A 12872-nucleotide genomic window follows, 5' to 3' on the forward strand; every position below is an offset into this window, starting at 1 on the left:
GAGGCTCATTCAGGAGGTGCTAATTCTCGGGGCCGGGGGGCGAGAAATGTTACTGTTTCCAGATTAGCAACCATCTTGGGCTGCTTGCGCCACTCTCCCGAGAGTCCAACTAATCCAGTTGCCTCCGTGGTCCCGGCCCCATCCAGTCCTTTGAAGCTAAATGCGTACTCGAGGAGGCCGAAGATAACGGCAGGGACCCTAGCTCAGAACCCCCTCCGGGCCAGCCCCGCAGAGGCAGCTCCGACCTCCCCATCATGGCGGCCGCCGGGCGGGGAAGCCGAGCCCGTGCGTCGCGTGCGTGCCTCATCTCCCTCCCCTCCCCCTCCTCGGCGGCGGCGGCGGCGGCAGAGGCGGCAGCGCTCGCCATTGCCGCTGGTGGCAGGAGGCTGCGAGGAGCCGGCGCGGTCGCAGTCTCCACGGCGCAGGCCCACGGTAGCGCAGCCGCTCTGAGGTGAGTGCCCTACCGCGCAATCTCCAGCTATTTCAGCCCCGGCGCAGCCGCAACACGCCGCCCGCCCGCCGGCCGGCCGGCCCGCCCCGCAGCCTGCACCCTGCCGCCCCCGGCTCCGGGCCTGGGCCCCCGCCGGATTCGGCCCGCCTCGGGCGGGGGGCCCCGGCCCGGCCCAGTCAAACCGCCACCCCGAGGATGCGCAGGCCGCACTAGGCCCCAGGCGTCCTGGCGGGCTCGGGAGGGAGGCGCTGCCCTCCCGAGAGCCCCAGGGTTCCGGCCTCCCCCGCCGCCTGAGGCTCTAGGGGCCGCGGCCTCCTCTCCACCGTGGAACCCGGGGCCCGGGCCCGGCCTTCCCGCGGGCTCGGGAGCGGGAGGCCCGGGAGAGCGCGCCGGGAGCGGGAGGTGGGCGGGCTGCGCGGGACCGGAGCCGCGGCTCCCCGCTCGCCCCCTCGGCCCTTCCCGAGGCTGGTCTGCGGGCGGCGCGGCGGGCTGGGCCGGGGCGCGGGAGCTGCTGTCTCCTGCGGGAGAGGAGGCTGGCTCTTGGGCGGCTTCCGAAGCTTCCCTCCCGCCGGGGTGGCGTGGGCTTGTTACCCAGGTAGACCGGGGGACGCTGGAATATGGCGCGTTGCCCACCTTCTTGCAAGTTAGGAGGCGGCCCGGGCAGCAGCGGCGGCAGTTGGAGGAGGAGGGCGCAAAGTCCTTTTGTACGCAGAAATAAGGAGCGACATTGTGTTTTCTTCCCCAGCTGAGATGCTGCCCGCGGAGGGGCCTCGGTTCTTCCTGTGCCTGGGGTGGTGGTCCCCTGGGTGAGGAGAGGGGGAGTGGCGCGACCCTCGGAAGGAACAGAACTGTTGCCACTGTAAAGACGGGGTCTTGGCCTTGTGCACGGGTATTATCTCATGTCCCCAGCCTTTCGGGGAACTCAAGGGTTTGCCCCTGCATGTTGTCCACCTCACTGTGCAGTGATGTCCACCGCCTCTCTCACCTGTTGTGTCGTTGCCGCTGGTCCCAAAGTTTCATAGTGCATCTGACTGTACCCATCAGAACTTGGAGTTGTTTAAAAATCTTAGTATTTTTAGGGCTTCAAATGATAATCTGCTCCAGCCAGTTGGAGGAGCTGTTGCCTGAACTCCATCCCTTCTTAAGCGTTAGATTAGAATATATTAATTCCTTACTTTAGAGCTGGTGTCAGTTGTGCTTAATTCTTTCTGTGGTCAGAGCAAAATTCACATTTTCTTAAGTGTGTAGAGACAATGTATCGGGAAACTTCTAAAGCGAAGGCAGTGTGAGTGAACCTGTCAGCTTGGACAGTGCTCACAGGAGAATGGGTATGTGCATCTCACCTTTTTCCCCAGGGCATCATCTGTGCCCACAGTGATCCTTTTCCTTTTCCTATTTCATCTTGGTCCAGGCCTTTAAAAAAAAAAAAAACCCTTTTACTCTGGCTTTTAACAGTAAGTTATTGGGTTGTTTTTCACTCAAGGAAAGAGGGGAGGAGGGGCCTTGGAGATGCTGGGGATTTTTTGTTTGATTTGTTTTTAAAATTCAGTAGTAGTATCCCGAATCCCTAGAATTGTGTTTGAAATTAGTTTGACATGTTTTCTCATAAGGTAGTGAAAATATGAGTGTTCTATCTGCGCATGAGTGTAATTGCCTTGTTTTATGAGCAGGAGAGGAAACATACAATTATCACATGTAGTGCAGTATATTGGGTCCTAAATTGTGTGCAAAATTGTTTGTGTCAAGGGACTTTTTTTTTTTTTCTGACAGGAGTTAGATGTGACTTTTGATTGGGTTCATGACAAAGACAAAAAATATAATGAGGTTAATAAATACTGCTTACTATTTTTTGGCACATCCTTATTTGAAATCCTTTGATTTCATCCTATGTGCCTTTCCCCTCCCCCGCCCAACGCAACATATATGACAAAAAATGACTTTTTGCTTAGTAGCTGTCATATTTCTTATTTAGCAAAAAAAAAAAAAAAATCTTAAGCCAAGCGTTTTCATGGAAATAGATTTCTTATCAGGTTTTAAGGAAATTTAGCTTCTGGATTTAGGAAGTAACTATAAGAACAGGAAATAATGAGAGACCTTGTCCAGATACAGAAAGGATTTCAGGTTTCCCTTCCAATTCATGTATATTCCCCAAATTATAGGTTTCTTGTTTTTATTGAATTGCAAGTATACATCCATCTCTAATTTTGTTAGGGAGCTGAAGACAAACTCCCTATGATTTAAATACCTGAATTTGCATTGCCTATGTACTGTGAATTCAACCAGACCCCTGGGTTGGTCTTCAAGAAGTATTTTATGTGAAGTAATCACAAATGGGTAACTGTTTTAAGGGAAATTTAAGCTCCTTGGGGTCTGGGATTAACTTTTTTATACCTCTTTCCTTATATAATGATATTCAGTAAATAACTGGGGAATAATAATGATGAACAGTAATTTTTGGAATTAAAATTTTTTTTCAAAAGTATTTGAAAAGACATATTAACTTTTGGGTTTTGAAAGGTCTATGAATTGTCAGCCTGCAGAAGCACACCCTCCAGTCCTCTGGAGAACAGGAAGTTATTGCGTGTGTTCAGCTCCTGTCAGACCTCTTTAGGCAAGCCCAGCTTTGTGTGGCAGTGAGCTTGTTCATCTACTCAGTGCCACTGAAAAACTGGAAGTTTAAAGTGGGAACTCTGGTTGTTGAGTCTCAGAAGTGTCTACTCTAACCTCAAGAATTTGAGTGCACCCTCTTGGGTTGTAATTAGTCCAGGAAATGTGATATTTGAATTTAGATGTTTGTGATTGTGTGATGCTCATTAATTATATAATTGTATGTGTGTGTGTGTGTGTGTGTGTGTGTGTGTGTGTGTATATATATGTATATAGTGTTTATTGTATTTGGAAAAGCAGCCTTAAAATAAATACCAATCTTTTATTTTCTAAAAAAAAAAAAAAATTAGAAGATTTTTCTCTCCGTTTTTTCATGTTTTTCTTGAGAGTTAAAGCTAGCCTGAGCTTACCCAAATATAGTTTTCCATAAATGCTCAGTAAAACAGCAATGAAAAAGAAACCTACTTGTTAAGCTTATTTAGACCAAGTCCAGTCATTGGGTGGGTTGTTTGTTTGTTTTTGAGGCTCTGGATACATGTCAATTTTTGTGTATTATGTATCATAGTTCCTTTCTTATTAGCTAGGGGATAGATTATCCACTTTCTGGACTTTTCAGTTAGAACTTTTGTCCATCAATATTCTCCTAAGGTGAACAGGCTGGAAGAGAAAGAGTAAAAGGAGGTGAAACAAATCAATTTCAGGTGTTTCCAGAAGATTACAACCACATTGAGCTATTGGAAAGTTTTAATCCTGGAGCAACAAGAATGCTTTGTCTGAAGTTATTTCGATGTAATATGGACAAAACTTGGAAAATGAAAAGAATTTTTGACTGCTCAAGAAAAATAAGTGGATTATATATGCTTTGGAGCATACATTTTTTCTTTCTTTCTTTTTTTTTTTGAAGTGCAGTTCAGAATTAGGGTAATGAGTTTTTGACCCTGGTGCAGTTTAGTTACTGAAGCTTCAAACACATTTCACCATGTCTTTTTTTTTTTTTTTTGTCTTTTCACCAGGTCTGTATGCCTAAAATGTGAACATTTATATGAACTGAAGAAAAGACAGAAATACAAGTTGAGAGTGAGATTCTAGTATATTTTTAAAAGACAAAAAACAAAAAAAGTAGGGGACAGTTATGGCAGGTCTACCACATTTGTGATCTCTTGAGGCAAATCTGTATTCTGTCACCAACAGCAGTCTCTTAGAGGATAATTGTATCATATGGAATCTTCTCCAGAATCCCAGACCATGTAACCTGCCTTATCAAACTGCTCCTAAGCTATCAGATCATTTCTTGAGGAAACCAGGTCTGTTAAGGGAGGTAGGGGTGTGTGTGTGTGTGTGTGTGTGTGTGTGTGTGTGTGTGTGTGTGTGTGTGTGTGTGAAAGTTGGTGGGGAGAAGAGGGAGAAAGGGTGATACTGATAAAAGAATCTAGTCTTATAGATTGGGATGATCACTGGAATTTTGGACATGTATTTTTAAAAGAAGCTAAAAGAGCTAATTATGTGTGGGTCATCTGGTGACTTAGACTACTATTTATAGTGTATTTAGTATATAAGCATATTATTTAGGTTAATTCATGCATGCTGATTTCTATGGTTATAAATGTGTAAATTTTGGTTGAGATAGTTGGACAAGTGGACATTTTCTTAAGAACTCTTAAATGGTGCCTGTTGGATAAACTATGCCAAACCTTTTTCAGAATCTTGAAGAATGAGATTTGTATGCATAAATGTTAAGACTATTTTTAAAAAGGAGCTTGTATTTTACTATTGGTATTGTAAAGTCTTTGCTTTTTAGAACTTGGAGAGTCTGTTTTGTTGCTGCTCCTGAATGCTAATGTGGTTAGGCTGGCAGCTAACCCTACAAAGAACAAGAGGAAGTGAGGAAATGTCCCCATGAAACCTTGCTTAAAACTAAGCAGTAGACTAGAAATGGGGAGTGAGGGACTAGGGGACTTAATTATTGTTTTATGTTCAAAAGGGGGCATACCCTCCATTGAGAAATAACCTTAACTATGTCCTCACTTTGGAGTTTTGCCATTCATTCACCAGACATTGATTAAAGACCTACTTTATTCCAGGCACGTGTTAAGTGCTACGGTAACATATAAACCACTGGCCTTTTCTACTAGGGGAGGAAGATAAGGGCTCAACTATCCATTCATATAGCATGTTGAGAAGTAAAGAAAAATTGGTGTGGGATTTATAGAGGGAGAGGGTGAGTGATGCAAGTAGAAAGTGAGGTTAGGGAAGACTTCATGTAGGAGATCTTTAAGTAGGGCTTGGAAAGGTGAGTCGCTGTTTCGCCTGATGGAGAAGAGGCTAGGAGAAGGGCATTGATAGTCTGAGAAATAGCCAGTAGACTTTTCTGTACTTAGGGAGTAGTGGGAAATGAAGCTGATGAGGTTGTTGTGACCTGATTGGGAACAGCATGGGGGAGTTCAAAGATTAGAGTTCGTTAATGAATGATGATGCCTTTAATTAAGATAGGGAATGTATTGGAATAACAGAATTTGAGGAAGAAGGTAATAGGGTATGGTTCTAAATGTGGGAATTGAGATATGTCATATAGGTCCCTATTGACAGATTTGGGCTGGCGCAGAAAGGGAAGTGGGGATCAATTATGAGATTTGTATTCATTAGCATAATGTCATCTAGAAATTGCCAAAGAGTATAAAATCAGGACTGAAGAAAAGACTAAGGGCGACCTTGCCAAGCAGCTACATTTGTAGGTCAGGTGGAAGAAGAGGGGCTTATGAAGGAAGTTGAAAAAGAATGGCTAAAGAGGTAAGATAAATAGTATGGGGTTGAAGAAGCTGAGTCTAGAGGGTAAGGGAATTTTAATGGGGAATTTAGCAACCTGAAATACTACAGAGAGCTCATTAGGGTGAAAACTGGATTTGGCAATTCAGAGATAAAAGGAATTTTCAGAGATAAAAGGTGTGTGTGTGTGTGTGTGTGTGTATGCATGTGTATTGTTTTGCCAGGAATCATGATAGTTTAAACACAATAGATTTCTGGAGCATTATTGAATACGGGGGGTAAGGCTTATAAAACCCGATTTAATAGATGACCCATGCTTAGAAATAGGTCCTATTCTTCCCCTTCTCTTACGGGAATTACAGTATAAAAGCTTTGGGAGGAAACTTAAATTCTAACAGAGTTTATAGATTTGGGGTGCCTGGGTGGCTCAGTTGGTTAAGCATCGACTTTGGCTCCGGTCATGATCTCGTGGTTCGTGAGTTCGAGCCCCATGTGGGCTCTGTGCTGACTGACTGCTTGGAGCCTGGAGCCTGCTTCGGATTCTGTGTCTCCCTCTCTCTCTGCCCCTCCCCCCCTCATGCTCTGTCTCTGTCATAAATAAACATTAAAAAAAATAATGGAGTTTATAGATTTGAGTGTATAGTATAGTATGTTTGAGTTTATAGTCTCTTAAAATACAAATTCCTCTTGAAAGTTTTGAGGTTTTATAATATTTACATGTTAAGTGCAGAGGTATTTTAACCTGGGTTTTATAGTTCTGGGACTCATGGATATATTTTGGCCATGTAACCCTGATCTCTTGAAATTGTATGAAAAATTTTGTATGTGTGTGTGATTTTTCTGGGGAGAGGGTCCATAACTTTTCTGAGATTCTCAAAGCATTCTTGACACACAGAAAAGTCAAAGGCCTTTTCAGTATTGGTAATTCAGTCAGATATTTATTGTGTTAGTTGTCTGAAATCAGTTAACCGGATTGACTGGGACAGACCAAGGGGAAGAAATTTTGAGTGAGTATCTCAAGTGAGGAACTTTGGGAAGATCTGAGGCACCTCTAGGAGATGGGACTACGAGCACCAGAAGGAAGGTGGGAGGAATGTCAAAGCAAAGCTTCACCAGTTTCAGAATCTTGCCAAGTCTTCTGGATTCCTTGGGGTTTTGTTTTGTTTTCTGGGTTTTTTGTTGTTGTTGTTGTTGTTATTGTTGTTGTTTTATACTCCAGGATTCACACTAGTATATGACTATCCATGCACTATATACAATGGGCTTTGTGAGAGATCAAGTTACTATTTTATTTTTATTTTATTTATTTAATTTTTATTTTTTTAATGTTTATTCATTTTTGAGAGACAGAGTGTGAGCGGGGGAGGGGCAGAGAGAGAGGGAGACAATCCAAAGCAGGCTCCAGGCTCTGAGCTGTCAGCACAGAGCCCGATGCAGGCATTGAACTCACGAACTGTGAGATCAAGACCTGAGCTGAAGTCAGACACTCAACCGACTGAGCTACCCAGGCTCCCCTCAAATTACTATTCTAAAGAGAAAATAAGTTTTGAAAGAAATCTAACTGGTTCATAGATTGCACTAAAATTTTTTTAAGTTGGGGGTTGCTTGTACTTTGGAAATTTTCTAAAATGCACAAATGTTTCAGTCCACTCATTTGGGACAAGAAATTCTCTCCTTGCTTAATTTTTCTGACCATGAAATGAAAATACCATTGGACCCCTATAGGGTCTTTCAGAAGTATGACAGTTATGGAAGGGCAGAGAAAAGGGGACAGAGGATCTGAAGCAAATTCTGCACTGACAGCAGTGAGCCCCATGTGGGCTTGATCTCACAAACCAATCATGACCTGAGCCAAAGTTGGATGCTTGACCGACTGAGTCACCCAGCGCCCCAGAAGTTTAGGCAAATTTTTAATAATGTTCCATATTAGATCTTATTTATTCCAAAATTATTTCATTCTAAAATTTTAGATAACTGGTCATTTTTACTTTCTTCCTCTATAATTTTTGGATCTTTGATATCAGGAGACAGTTTTGTTAGCTAGGCCCTAGGTTCGGGGTGATCTCCAACTTATTTTGAGAGAGTGCGTGCATGTGCACGTGTACATGAGTGAGTGGCAGAGAGATGGGGAGAGAATCCCATCTAATAGTGCAGAGCCTGACCTGGGGCTTGATTCCATGAACCATGAGATCATGACCTGAATTGAAATCAAGAGTCAGAGGCTTAGCTGGCAGCCACCCACATGGCCCAGTGATCTCCAACTTTTGATTGTCATCCTTACAAGTAAAATTTTGAGCTCACATTCTGAATCACATTTATTTATAAATGATGTTCCTGTGCTCTTGTCCTAATACATTTATGTGGTTTATAAACAATATAGAAGGTGGGGCGCCTGGGTGGCTCAGTTGGTTCAGCGTCCAATTTCGGCTCAGGCCATGGTCTCAGGGCTTGTGGATTTGAGCCCGACGTTGGGCGCTGTGCTGACATTTCAGAGCCTGGAGCCTGCTTCAGATTCTGTCTCCCTCTCTCCCTGCCCCCTCCCCCGCTTGCACTCTCTCTCTCTCTCTCTGTCTCTCAAATATATAAATAAAAACATTAAAAAAATAAAAGTGTATAGAAGGTAGGAATTTTAAAAGGACAAGGTAAAGGTGAAATAGTTTTTTTTGATGTCTTGCAAATTGAGTTGATGGTGGTTCAGTAGCTTATTAGTTTGATTAGCTTATTTTTATATTTGTTCATAACTCACGTGTTTTCTATAATTAATGCCAGCAATGTTTTTCTAAAGTGCTCATTTATTTATTTTAAAAGAGTTGTTTATTTTTAAGAGAGAGAGTTGTGTGCACACACCTGGGGTAGGGGCAGAGAGAGGGAGACAGAGGATCTAAGGCAGGCTCCATGCTGACAGCAGAGAGTCAGATGCTGGGCTCGAACTCCTGAACCATGAGATCAGGACCTAAGCCAAAGAGCGACGCTTAACTGACTGAGCCACCCAGCGACCCAATGCCAGCAATTTTTTATAGAATACCCTATAGAAGTATTGGTAAATGCAAGAAAGCAATGAATAAATATTTTGGGTAATCTTAAGCATAGAAAATGTGTGCTTGTAACTTGTAATTAGCTTGTGTATGTGGATTATCTTTACAGTCACTAACCCTACAGATAAGATTCCTAAATAGAATTGGAGTATTTTTTTTTTAACGTTTATTTATTTTGAGACAGAGCGAGACAGAGCATGAGCGGGGAAAGGGCAGAGAGAGAGAGAGGGAGACACAGAATCGGAAGCAGGCTCCAGGCTCTGAGCCGTCAGCCCAGAGCCCGACGCGGGGTTCGAACTCATGGATGGCGAGATCGTGACCTGAGCTGAAGTTGGATGCTCAACCGACTGAGCCACCCAGGCGCCCCAAGGAGTATTTTATCTTACCCTTTGTTTGCTGGTTTTGGTCCTTTGTCTTTTTTTGTTGTTGTTTAGAAACATACTTTTTTTAAATGTTTATTTACTTTTGAGAGAGCGCAAGCGGGGGAGGGGCAGAAAGAGGGGGACAGAGGATCCGAAGTAGAAGTAGGCTTTGTGCTGACAGGCTGACAGCAGGGAGCCCCAGGTGGGACTCGAACTCATGAACTCATGAACCGTGAGATCATGACCCTAGCCGAAGTCAGACGCTGAACTGACTGAGCCACCAGGTGCCCTAGTCCTTTGTCTTTTATTAAACAATTATGAAATAAAATTCTTAGCCCCTACATAAAAATAACCCACCAATTAAAGAACCAACCAAGGCTTGCTAAATAAAAATGCCATCACAGAAGTAGTCTTTTGATCCAAAACTGGCTTCAGGTACTAAGTCTAAGAAAGTAATGATTCTGACATCACCAGTTATATAACGGAATGTTAAAATTTTTGTCTTTTCTTCCTTAATTTTTGGTTCTATATTTTAAAAGTTTTTCTATATTGAAAATAAATAATTTTTGTAGTGAGCAATTTAACAAAGAAAACAACCCAAAAAACCCTTCAAGTTAAATGGTTATCTTTGATTTATAAGCATATAGGTGATTTTCATCTTTTTTCTTGTAACTTTCAAACTATCTTTAGTGAAAATGCGTTAACTTTTATAACCTCGCCCCCCCCCCCGCCCCGCCCGACACACACACACACAAGCATGGATGATATAATTACGGCCCTAAGGACTCACTGTCAGATTTTGGGCAGGCAAGTTATTTATCCTCACTGGGCCTGTTGTCTCACTTGAAAAATGAAGAGGATAGAAATGAGATCTAAAATTTCTTCTGAATAAAAATTCCTTCTAAAATTAATTCTGAGTCTGTGTTATGACATGTTAATAAATCTGGTATTTTCTTAAAGTAAAAAGGTATGTGTATGTGTTCATTGTAAGAAAGCAAAAAGAAGAAAATTTAAAATATACATACAAATTTACAAAAATTTGTACAAATTTACAAAAATGTACAACGATACAAAGATAATGAATAATAGTTTTAGATATTCCTTTAGGGGTATATGTATGTGCATGCACATACTGTATATGATAAATGGAATTATACCCTGCATATTGTTTTGAACCAAAAATGTCTGAGGATATTTAATTCATCTGTTTATCTTTGCCCTGAAATATTCTTAGTGCAGCAGTTGTAAATCCATTTGTTTTAATGAAATATTAAAGATATTTAAAAGTTTCTCTCCAAATTCAAATTTGTTCAGAAAATGCTTGCTGTTTGTTTCGTGCTCTGTGTGGTTTTGCTGAGGTAAGGATAACTTGGAGTAAGGGCGAAAGGGCTTGCCTGTGAAAGCTTACTTAGTGAAGAATGAAAGCTAAATCCTGGGTTAACCTCAATTTCATTCACATAATAATTCTTTTTTTCTCCACCCTGCTCTCATACTTCCTGAGCTAAGATGTCTATTTGCAAGGTAGTTTCTGAAGTGAACAAGTTCATCTCAATATATTATTGGTTCTTTTATTTTACCCTGGGACCTTCTGAGTTTTTCTGTTCTTATTGAGAACAAATTAGATATTAGTAGCATCAGTAGTATAATACAGAAGTATTAGTACTTGGGTTTTTAAGCATTATGGGGATTTCAAAAGATTTTGTACATATAAAATTAAATATGTGTACAAATATAAAATGTTACGTAATCTCATTTGTGCTTCCCCTCAGTGAAGTACGTGGTATATATAATACTAATTTTATGTAAAATAACTTGATTTTTCTCAAAGTTAACTTCCTTAAAGGTTTTATACAGTGGATTCTCTTTGCAGTTGGTAACATAACCCAATTTTCCTGCCTTCTCATTTAGGTCTGTCTTTAATCCCTCTGGTAGTTGGTTTGCTTTTTGTATTTTATACAAAATGGAAAACAAACCTAGGGTAAATAGTTCCTTAGTTATGGCAACTAATGTCCAAAGCAATTTAGTCCTTTTTCAAGCAAGTATAGTGTAAAGCCTGTGGAAGTGTGTGTCAGAAGAAAAAAGTTTGTTTATTCTCTTCCCTTTTACTTTGAAGATTAGAATCTTTTTTAGGAGAAAAACTATACCTGACAGTTAAGATGCTTAAGTCAGGGCCGCCTGGGTGGCTCAGCTGGTTAAAGCGTCCGACTTTGGCTCAGGTCATCATCTCCTGGTTCGAGGGTTCAAGCCCCATGTTGGGCTCTGTGCTGACAGCTCAGAGCCTGGAGCCTACTTGGAATTCTGTGTCTCCCTCTCGCTCTACCTCTCCCCTCCTCACACTCTCTCAAAAATAAACATCAAAAAAATTTTTTTTGAAAAAAAGATGCTTAAATCAATGTCTTCCAGACAGCGAGAGGTAGAAAATCTGAGAATAATACGTACAAACTTATTGCCTGTTAAACTTGTTTTCAGTTTTTGTGTCCAAAATACTTGAGAACAGTAGCTAATTCTAAGTTGAGAGTCCACCAAGATGAATTGTCTTTATTCTGAAGAAATCCATTTTGTAGCCAGAGAGTGGTATATATCCAAATATCCAGTGCCCTTTAAATAGGTAATCTTTGTTTAGTAGTAATTTAGGGCTTTGAGTACAGTAGTGATTCTTGTCTTTTAGGTTAGCATGATTTTGAAATTATCTTTTTTTAAGAATAATGATTACTGGGGCGCCTGGATAGCTCAGTCAGTTGAGTGTTTGACTTCAGCTCGGGTCGTGATCTCACAGTTTGTGGGTTCGAGCCCTGTGTCGGGCTCAGTACTGACAATTCAGAGCCTTGGAGCCTGCTTCAGATTCTGTGTCTCCTCTCTCTGCCCCTCCCCCGCTCGTGCTCTCTCTCTCTCAAAAATAAATAAATGTTAAAAAAATTTTTTTTAAAGAGAATTGATTACTTTGTAACAATAACTGGTTTCCCTTAATGATAAAAGTCTGTGCAGTTGTTCCATGTAAATATGCACACTCAGATTCGGCCTACAGTGAAGTTTCAGAACCCTATATCCAATGGTCCAGTTGGCATTTCTTGAATGCTTCAGAAGCACTTCTCAAAATGAAATTCCCTTATCCAACTTCGTCCTGTTCAGCTCTGGCTCACCTCAGTGAATGGTACCACCATTTCATCTGGTTTCTTAGAAACTTTCATCTTTCAGTGCCACCAAATCCTTTAGAAAGTTTATTTAACTCTCTAAACTCAATTTGCCCTCTTCATTTCACCTTTACCACTTATGTCTGAGTTGCTATGGTTTCTTTCTTGGACTGTTGGAATAACCTCCAACTGGTCTACCTGCATCCACTCTGGCTAAGCCCTAGTCCATTCTCCTCAGTGCAGCCAGAATGAATCGATCTTTTCTAAATACACAGCTCTGGTCATTTCCCCCATTGAATTTAGGATGAAGACAAAGCTCTCTTATGTGGTACCTAGTAACTTTTGGACTCATTTTGTATCAGTCATGCTCCCCTAACTATAAGGTCTTTCCTGCTGGTGTTCCTTCTGCCTGGAAAGCTTTTCCCTTTCATCTCTTTTTAGTAAAATCATATACATTTTATGACTTTGAGGTCTATCCTCGAGCATAATTTCCTCAGGAACTTTATTCAGATCTCCCTCATTT

General features: G+C 41.7%; 1 protein-coding gene across 7 annotated transcripts in view; it reads left to right on the forward strand.

The window, feature by feature from the left end:
- Positions 1-318: 318 nt before the first annotated feature.
- The window catches only part of NRF1 (nuclear respiratory factor 1), a 147233-nt gene continuing 134679 nt past the window's right edge, over positions 319-12872 (forward strand). For 6 of the 7 annotated variants that reach the window (XM_019452723.2, XM_019452724.2, XM_019452727.2 and 3 more), the window contains exon 1: positions 319-451. The gene's annotated coding sequence lies outside the window, so the exon portion shown is untranslated. Of the gene's footprint in view, positions 452-897; positions 1047-12872 lie in introns of those variants that run through there. The other variant, XM_053897937.1, reaches the window with a different exon arrangement.

The sequence above is a fragment of the Panthera pardus genome, unplaced genomic scaffold (assembly GCF_024362965.1).
Source record: "Panthera pardus isolate Hobbes unplaced genomic scaffold, ASM2436296v1 HiC_scaffold_8, whole genome shotgun sequence".
NCBI lineage: Eukaryota > Metazoa > Chordata > Mammalia > Carnivora > Felidae > Panthera > Panthera pardus.